General features: G+C 34.2%; 1 pseudogene across 1 annotated transcript; it reads left to right on the forward strand.

Moving 5' to 3' along the window:
- Nucleotides 1–8,083: 8,083 nt before the first annotated feature.
- LOC145042157 (cytosolic sulfotransferase 13 pseudogene) lies at nt 8,084–9,309 on the forward strand (annotated as a pseudogene). The gene has a single exon (XR_013680555.1). The product of XR_013680555.1 is annotated as a cytosolic sulfotransferase 13 pseudogene (transcript).
- Nucleotides 9,310–10,258: the final 949 nt, after the last annotated feature.

The following is a 10,258-nucleotide window of genomic DNA, read 5'->3' on the forward strand; positions in this document are numbered from 1 at the left end:
CATGTCAGAGCTCGATTCGCGAAGGTGCAGGCGGCAAATTTTAGTTTGCTCCCTTCCGAATAGGAACATATCTCAAAGATCGATTCCGTCTTTTCGAACCATTGCGAGAGGGCAATGATTTTGCCAGTCCCATTGAAGGATCTAGGCTTGCAGTTGGCGAAATCTTTATACGAGCACTCCCTAGCACGCACTAAAGCTTCGACAATAGTGGAAGGTGCATAAGTTCCACTCCTACTAGTACCAGTCGAGGTGAATTGTGCTAAGGTTGTAGTAACGACCACATTCATAGCAACTTCAATAGTTTTTGGGTTGTATTGAAGAGTAGGTGGAGGTTGCGTAGGAGTTATCGGAGGATTACGCCTTGTTACTCTTCGAGGAGGCATTGCTTAACTAAAATTTTACAAAGATTGATGATGATAGTAAGAATCAATTGTAAGTATAGTGAGAGTGATCCATGGGCTAAATCGCCATAGTCTAAAAGTTAAATGAGTATACGTTTGAAATAGAGACACAATAGTAGGGTAGGAAAACACAAGAGCAAAGGTTTTCCATCAGATTAGATAACTATCAATATTACTGGTATTATTGATGTATCAAGTTCGGGAAAAATGACTTAACAGTAGGTCTTATATCAAACCATAAGGGAAAATGTTGACACCTTAAAAGTCTGGTTATAGCGTTTAAAAGATAGGAATATTTTACAGAACAGTGCTACTTAGAGCATAGATAAGAAAGGCTATTCCTTAACCCAAAAGAAAAAATGAGTCAGGCATCTTCTACCGGCAACGGGTACTCCTTGGGCGAACCATCAAATTTTCCAGTTGACGAACTATGTCTTGAAGATGTCGCTCATGAGCTCTCTTATGCACTTGAAGCTCTATAACTTCAGCTCGTGATGCAACTAGTTCCTACTGTAGAGCCTCATTAGCTCTCCTAGTCCTTTCCATAGCTTCTTCAAGATGGATAATGCGGACCGTGTTAACGCCCGAATTGGCATCAATTTCCATGACTTGGTTGATAGTTTCCCGACCTTGCTCAATATTCTGAGAAATCCTGTAAACCATGATGGGCAGGACTCGGTCAGCTGAGCCTCCCTCGCTAACATTGTAAAAGCTTCGATCTCCATTGAAGGGTAAAGTTTGACCCTGTTCATCACTCTAGCGATTCATGTTTGTCGCCCATAAGGGTGTGGGCCGTGAAATGCTGGTCGGGGGTTGAGATTTGGGATTGAAGCCTCTTGAGGTAGGTTGTTGACTTCTGGTTCAGAGTCAGAACCATCTGAAAATCCTTCTAGGAGGTGATCATCCAAAGGGATTGGATGATCCTCTTCTGGATCTGCTTCAAGCCATCCAGCATTGCCTTCGTTTGGGAAGTACGGGTCACCAAGAGGATGGAATCCAGCCATGATATCTACGCGAGAAAATGGGTATAAGAATCTTATATATAATTAGACGTACTACCTAAAATAATTATAAGATGGTCCTTACCAGTTACTTCAATACTTGCATAGTGCATACTAGTTATATGAAATCAAAACATGATAGACCTTCGAATAAGTAACCCTAACTCCAAATCCACAACCAAACAAGGAATAGGAAGTAAAGCAAAGATCACAGATTCTAAGTCTATGACACCTTAATCACATATAACCTTAGCGTACCTACTTAGCAACTATTGACCTACTAGTAAACACCTTTTTAGTTCTCAAATAATTAATTATAATAACACAAAATACTCCTATATTATTTTAGGTTCATGTTCTGTTCTAATGTTCTCATTGTAGTAGTGTTGGTAAGTTTTTAGACTTGTTGCAATCTCACAACCATTCTTAGGCACATGCTAGTCACTCCTCGAAAAATATAGTTGATCAGGCTATATCACTACCAAATTTGACTATATATCTCTAAGACTAATTGTGTTGTTCAACAATCATAATACTTTTGTTCTGTCCTAGTGACAATGATTTTAGTATGAAAGTAGGTATGTATACTTAGTTAAATATTTTATTATTTAAAAGTATAAACTCTTGGTCAGAGTATTTTAATCCTGTTGTGCTTATAGTTTGTATATCTTTTGTGGGTTGATATACTCAATTCACTATATACAATGCTCTGATACCAATCTGTCACACCCCAAAACCTGAATGGCGGAAACATTCCGTGGCGGAGGACGTCATGTACAGTATCACAACAAAGCATAAAAGTAAACAAGAAACAACATCATCCATTGCATTAATAATATAATTTAATACAAGTGTGTTATGTATAGTTTATAAGACACCAAAAATATGAATCAAAATAAGAGGTGAGTCTTGAACGTGCTCCATCTTCTCAAAACCTAGCATCGGTACCTGTCTACTGATGACCTGAGAATACGAGTTATTTGAAAGAGTTTATTAGCTTTAAAGTTGGTGAGTTCATAAGCATTTTAGTGTCATTGTTTGTATGAAAATGTTTGAAAGTGTTTGATGTATAAGTTTGTAAAAGTTTGTAGTAAATGTTTGTATCTCCTAGAAAATCCTATATTTTATACTAAAAGTAGCCTTCTACCAAGGCATCAAATGTTCTGTATGTTTTTTTCTTGTAAAAGTGTGTATTTTTCCCAAGTGTAACTATCATTAACAAAATATAGTTTTTACATTATTTTTTATGTTAGAAGAGCACATTGTGAATGCAATGGGAAAATAATAAAGTATTGTAGTGTTGTATTTTAGTGACTACTCCTATACTAACTACCTTAAGCCAGTTGTTAATTAAGGTATAATGTGATATGATTGTAACCATACTTAATCAAATTAGTAAAACACGACGCTTAAAGATGTCGAAATGGTATGACGTTCGTCACCCATAGACCTGCAGATCCTACTGTACTTAGCAGCAAGGTGTAGGACGGTCAGTCCCGTATAGATCTATACACAAATTGATGCTCTCCCTCCAGGAGAATCTTGTTACAAAACGAACCATAGCAGTGATGCCATGCCTCGAAGTAGTGACTCACATTTATGTTATAGTATTCTTGTATATGTATTGTATGTACAAGTGTAATGTATGTTCTCTCTATCTAGTATGCATTATGTTCTCTTTATTTCTCGTCATAGTATGTTCTCTCGTATAGTGTAGTGTATTGTATGTTCTCTTAGTTTCTCAATTTAGTATATTCGTTATGTTTCTCATAATAGCATATTCTCTTAGTTTCTCATCATAGTAAGTTTTTATTGACTCATGAATGAACTGACTCTTGTATGTTTCGTTGTACTAAAAATAGTGACTAGTGGCTTCCTAAACTATACCTAATATAGTTTACTAGTAGAGGTGTTTCTATAAATGCACATGTTTGTACACCTTTGCTACCCAAAGGTATTGAACTGAGATAAAAGCTTTTATGTCTATACATATATACATAATATAAAACTAAGGATCAAATGGCACTCAGACAAACAACAGGGTACTCGAAGTCCAAAACCAAACAAGGGACAGGAAATAAAGTGAGTTATCAGTCCTAAGTCCTTCCAACCTTACCTATATAACTATATTTGCATTAGACATGGTTTTCACAATATATAAGTTTCAGATAGTTTAAAAGAAAAGGGTTGGCATATAAGAACAAGTTTGATAAAGAGTTTAGTATGTAAAAGAGTTTGATAAACATTTTGAAGTGGTTTGTTTGATAAACCAGTTAAAAGTATAGTAGATCTATTTGTTTGATAGTTATTAATCACATGTGATTGATATAATAACTATAATGTTTCAACTTGTATTCCACCCCCCCCCCCCCCCCCCGCCGCTATAAAAGCATTTAAAATCATTTAAAAGGTAGATTAAGGGGAATGAACTCACTTGTAGTGAGTGGTTTGGATGAACGAGTGGTAGAGGATGCTAGGTGTCGAGTGAAGACTTGAGCACACACACGGATCCTATTTATCATATAATGATACATATATGTATTCAATTAGTGTTTTAAAAAACTAATTATGCAAGGAAAGAAACCCTAGGTCATTGAAAACACTTAGATCCAAGTGCTAGAAGTACTAAGGGTTGCATATAATGGGTGTATGGGCACACATTAGTGTTTACAGCCAAGAGGTTGTGTTCCATGTGTGTGTATGGCTAGATTGTACGACCCATGTGAGTGTACGGCCATACACTCATGGTGAAACATGCCATTTAGTGATTGAAAGTCATCTTAAGCATCTAGATAGTGTGTCTTGACCAATATATAGCTTTAATAACAGTTGAATGCCATTTTGGACTCTAAAAAGGGTGTGTACGGCTAGACAAGGAGTGTACGGTTGTACACCCTTGATAATCATGTAAACATGATCAAAAGTGTGATACAAGTCTCTATCTTTCATCCCCTATGCGTTGTTTATCATGTGCTAGCTTAGAACATGAGTTTTGAGGCCATTTACCACCAAATAAAGGGATGTACGGCCACACGGGGTGTGTACAGCCGTATACTCCTTATTGATCATATTTTCGAGGTTTTCTAAGGAGTAAATCCATCAAGTAACAAGCACAAGGAGTGGTACTTACTATAGAGTATCCTCTTGGGGTGTTTGTGGTCCAAAACTTAGTAGGTGTGCTTGATGTTCTTGGAGAACACTTGAAGATCTAACAAAATGAGTAATTTCATGGATGAAATGATAGACCCTTACTAGATAGTGTAATGAATCATCAAATTAAAAGAAGAAATGCTTACAACTTGAAGATCAAGAAGCGAAAACGGATGATACTTAAGGGAGAAGTTGATTTTCGGTGTTAAGAGTGTGAAAAGAGGTGAAAGGAAGCTAACACTCTCATTTATACATGAGAGTCTACCGCCAAGAGGGGGTGTACAGCCATACACTCCTTAAGTTGGAGTGTTTGGATGATTTTTGATGTATTGATCTTGTGGGACTCCTTTTTAAACCCTAACTCAGAAGATACAAGGCTTAGAACACTCTAATTGACTCTAAGCAATGCTATAAGATAGCAAAGCGAGTCTGAACTTGATTGATTTGAATGGTTTGTACAAGAAAGAAATTTTGGGTTATCACACATAAAGTCATGAACTTTACGTCCATGCATGGGGATTTAAGCTCAAAGGACCCTAAAATGAGGTCTATAAGATGCATGGGGCTTTCATGGCCATAAAGCTTGCATCTTTATGCCATGTACTCCTCCCTAGAACCTAGATCTGAGATATGAATCACTTAGGAGATCCTAAACCTCAAGGACCATGGTTTTGTGTAAAAACCCTCTTAATATAGGGACAAATAGATCTAAGAGAAAGAAGACCAAGTTCTAAGCTTCATTACCAGAAAAAATGGAAAATGAGGTGTAACTTCTAGATCTACTCCTTCTCCATTGGGTCTTCTATCTTCCACTTCTTGCTCTAGCTTCAAAATACACCAAGTAACACTCAAAACACCCAAGAAAGCTCAAGTTCACTTATGGAGGATTAGGGTTTCGGGTGTAATGCTCTGGAGGTGATGGAGGCTAGGGTGGAAGCCTCATAAGATGTTTAATTGGGTGCAAGCCCTCCAATTTAGGGTTTCACACAAACAGCTCCTACTCGCCGAGTCCAAGAGTAATGTATGAAATTTGACTTAAATTAAAATGCGCACCTAAGACCGGGTGTTATGATTTTTATTAATTTATTATAATTTATCGTGACTAATATTTTTAATTATATTTTTTCAACTGAGCTTCCAAAGAAAAGAAGGGGTTTATATACAAACATCAAGCTAGGGAAGTTGATACGGGCAAACAAGGAAAAACCCATGGATTTGGATTTTGATAGGGTCATCACATATTACCCTATTGGGAAGCCTGCTAATTTGTTTTCAGATGAGATTGAGAGATATATGTGGATGAACATCCCTTTCAACGTATTTGGTTTGGATAATGTTTCGTCCACTTTAAGAAATCCAACAGTCATGCATCTAAAGGTTACTTGGATAATATTTTAAGTTTAGTTGTGATTGGTATTTAATTAACTAACTTTTTTGTATTTTTAGAATAAGTTTGTTTGGGATAACGTTAACTTTGATCCCGGGCGTGCTCACTTGTTGTGGAGCATTGATTCGATTCTTGAAAAAATTTACAAAGGCCAAAAAAGTAAAGCCAATGCTTATTTTAAGGATATTAGGGGGGCTGTAGATATCCCACGGGCATTAGACAACCCCCCTCCCCAATGGGTATGTCACGTAAAAATTGGGCTCATGCAGTCGAACATTTTCAAACGCCCAAATTTTTAAAGCGTTCAATATCAAACAAAGAAGTTCGTGAAAAACAACAAGTTATAAATAGAGGGGGGTTGAGCTTGTACATCAATGCCTGCTTAAAAGAAGTAAGCTATGATATATTTAGTTGTTAATTTAAAATCTAACTAATCTAATTTTTAATGTTAAATAGGACATCACTCGAATCAAAGCAATTTCTAAGGCTAATACCAATCACTAAGGAGTATTTAGTAGTCATGCAGTCAAGCAACAATACGTAAGTGGATAACATAAGTGTTTATATCATCAAGGGGTATTTTGTAATCTAATTTTTATGGGGTTTATCATTTTTTGAAAATACAGCTGGATTTACTCCAAGAGATCAACCAACAAAGCCAATCTTCTTCTAAAGCAAGCAGTCTAACACCAAGTGACATAAAAAAAATTTGAAAGAATATTCAGTATTAGATGCGGACATATTAGAGGCATTGAGCGTAAACCTCCTACGGTTGTGTCTATGTACGATCAGGAATAACCGATGACACAACAACCACCACAATCGTAGGTAATTGTTAGTTTAAGTTGAAAAGTATTATGCTATAATCGAAAAACGAAATAAAAAGTATGATGCTATAATGATATGTTTGTAATTGTTTGTTTAGTATATAGCACAATGTTATAATGGAATGTAGAATGTTATAATGATATGTTAATATTTTGGTATTTTGTAGGTTGGTAATGTTTGGAAAGTACAATGGTATAATGGAAATTAGAATGCCATAATGATATGTTGATATAATGTATATGCAATATTGTATATGATGTATATTTAAGTGTATTTAGAAAGTAGAATGCTATAATGATATGTTAGTTATAGTATGATATGTTGGTATTTCTTATTTTGTTACTTTTTTAAAAGTACGATGCTATTATCATATGTTGGTAATATATTTTGTTGTCTTTGTACTTGGAGATGCTACAAACAATACTAAAGGACCCGACCATTTCTGCGATACTAGAAGCTTGGTTTCGCTCATTGCCGCCATGAAACAATAACAAAGGAAATCATGGAAGTGATGAAGATGAGTACTTACTTTTTTATGGTTTTACGAAATGTTTTGTTTGAGTTAATGTTTTGAATATATTACACTTTGTTTGGATGAGTATTTTGGATCGGTTGTGTACAGATTAATATTTTTGTAAAATTAAGTTTTGTAGAAGTTTTTATGCATTTATATTGTTTTTTATATTTTTAATGTTCAATAAAAAATAAAATAAAATATATTTTAGCGGTGACAGGTAATTATTAGTGGCGAAATATCATTAGTGGCAACATCTTGATCGTTTGCAGTCACAATAGTGACAACATTTTACCGGCGATAGGTCATCACTAATAGCGTTACCGGCGACATAGACAATCTTTTGTGGCAACGACATTCGCCGTTTATACCTTGATATCTACTGTATACGAGATTGTGTCAAAAAACCAAATTTTCTCTAAAGTATAGGTGAATAGGTAGCATTTTTTTTCTAATAATAAACTGTCATCGTAAAAAATATAACATAGTTTTAACTACCTAATGATTAAATTGGCAATAAAAAGGTAAAATAACGATGACATTAGGATAATTTCAAATATTGACCGAACTTGCCAATTTTTGTATATGACAGGGACCAAATATGTAAAATATTTTAGGAATATTCAATTAAAAAGATTACTACCACTTTACCAGGCGGTTCTAATTTAAAACATAATTCTTGCTAAAGTTAATCATGAGAACAATGTGCCCCACGTTTTGTATGATGTTATTGACAAAACTACAAAGCTTCTATATTCAAATTTTGGCCACCAATTGTGTCTATATATATAGTAAGAACTAACTTCATTTCACTCCACACATAAACATCCTTCCAATGTCGATCCCTGATGTTTCACTGGCATCTGAACCTAATTCAGATCATGATGAACACGAAAAAAAAAATCTCACCCTCCTTTTGGATAGATACAAGGAAAAGATTACCCGATTTCCAAGAGAAAAAGGTTGGATGGGTCAAGATGTTTACATGTATCAAGGATTTTGGTACATCTCGGAAAATGCATTCTCAATTGAAACAACGATGGCTGTGCAAGAAAACTTTCAAGCTCAATCAACTGATATCTACATCGTTACACAACCAAAGTGTGGTACAACATGGATTAAGGCCATCGTGTTTGCTATCGTGAACAGAACAAAGTATAAAAACATCAAACCGTCAAGTCACCCTCTAAACATTTATAACCCCCACAAATGTGTGCCTTTCCTTGAGACCGAAATCGTTAGAAACATTCCTACTTATGGCCATGCAGATTCACCACGTCTCTTCGCTAGCCATATACCTTACAACGCATTACCTAAATCCGTTCTTGATTATGGATGTCGATTAGTTTACATGTGTAGGAACCCTAAGGATGTTTTGGTCTCTTGGTTTCACTTTGCAAACAACTTGAAAGATAAGTCTCGTACCCAAATGACCATCGGTGAGATGCTTGATGTGTATGCTAAAGGTTTTATGCCATATGGACCTTACTGGGATCATGTAAAAGAGTACCATAAGGCTAGTTCTGAAGATCCAACAAAGGTTCTATTTTTAACATTTGAGGACATGAAAGTAGATACTGCAAGTAAACTGAAGCGTTTGGCAGAGTTCTTGGGATTTCCTTTCACGGAGGAGGAAGTGGCCAATGGTGTGGTGGATGAGATTGTGATGCTATGTAGTTTTGAAAATTTAAAGGATGTTAATAAGAATGGGGATTTCCGTAAGGGTATCCCTAATGGCAGTTTCTTTAGGGAAGGGAAGGTTGGAGGATGGAGGAATTATCTTACAAATGAAATGACCCAGATTTTGGATGACATTACGATGGAAAAGTTTCATGGTTTGGATATCTCATTCTAATAAGGTGCATGCGATGATAAATAGGTATGCAATACCGATCTTCATGATCTACGTTTTTTAAATGAATATTAAGTACTAAGTGTGTTTTAGTGATTGGCTTGAATAAATCTTATTGTCTAAAAGATATTGTATCTTAAAAATGAATTAATTGAGTTGGTGTAATTTTCAAATAATGAACTTCGTTTGTACATGCATGAGAGGCTGTGATTATGTGCTTTTTGTGACCGTTTTTTTTTTAACGGAAAATATATATATATATATATATATATATATATATATATATATATATATATATATATATATATATATATATAGTTAGGATCAAATGTGAATCACAATTATTGTGTAAACGTATGACCAAATTATGACTATTAGATTAAAAGAATGAATGGATATGATTTTAAGCTACATGTTATTAATATGGACTGCATGTTATTAATATGGACTAGCGTCTACTTTATAACTACAATTAATTAATTATATAGATAAATATATCATTTTACTAAGAACGAGAATTGAATAATTACCTATATTTTACGCAACTTAGTCAAATTAATTAATATAAATTAAAATTTAAAAAGAAATATTAAGATTAATTAAAAGTTTCCAGAATTCAATTTCTTTTATTATCATTCTCATTCTAGAAAAATAAATTTTTAATTCAATTTCCATTCTTTTCGTGATCATTCCGTGCATTATTTAGGAATACGGTATACTAAATTTTACATATTTGAAATTCTTTTGGTTGATTTTGTTGATTATTCTCCACTCTTTAAGAATACAAACTATTAGTTTTGAAATTAACTTTTGAGATCGATTTTCTTGTAGATTGTTTTGAACGTTCTCTAGTGGTACAATTAAATTTTCATTTCTATCATTCTTATTCTTGAAGAAGAAGACATGAATTACAAATTTATAATCGATATTCTTTAAGCATAATATTTACATTCTTGAAAAAAAAAAACATATTCTTGAAGAATAAGAAACTAATTACAAGTGCATAACTTATATTTTTCAAGAATAATTTAACATTATTGAAATAAATATAACGTGAAATAAATAAAGAAGGTAAATAACAAGTTCAAAAATATGACATTCTTGTACGAATGGACATAATTTACA

The sequence above is a fragment of the Lactuca saligna genome, chromosome 1 (assembly GCF_052625555.1).
Source record: "Lactuca saligna cultivar CGN05327 chromosome 1, ASM5262555v1, whole genome shotgun sequence".
In the NCBI taxonomy this organism is placed as follows: domain Eukaryota; kingdom Viridiplantae; phylum Streptophyta; class Magnoliopsida; order Asterales; family Asteraceae; genus Lactuca; species Lactuca saligna.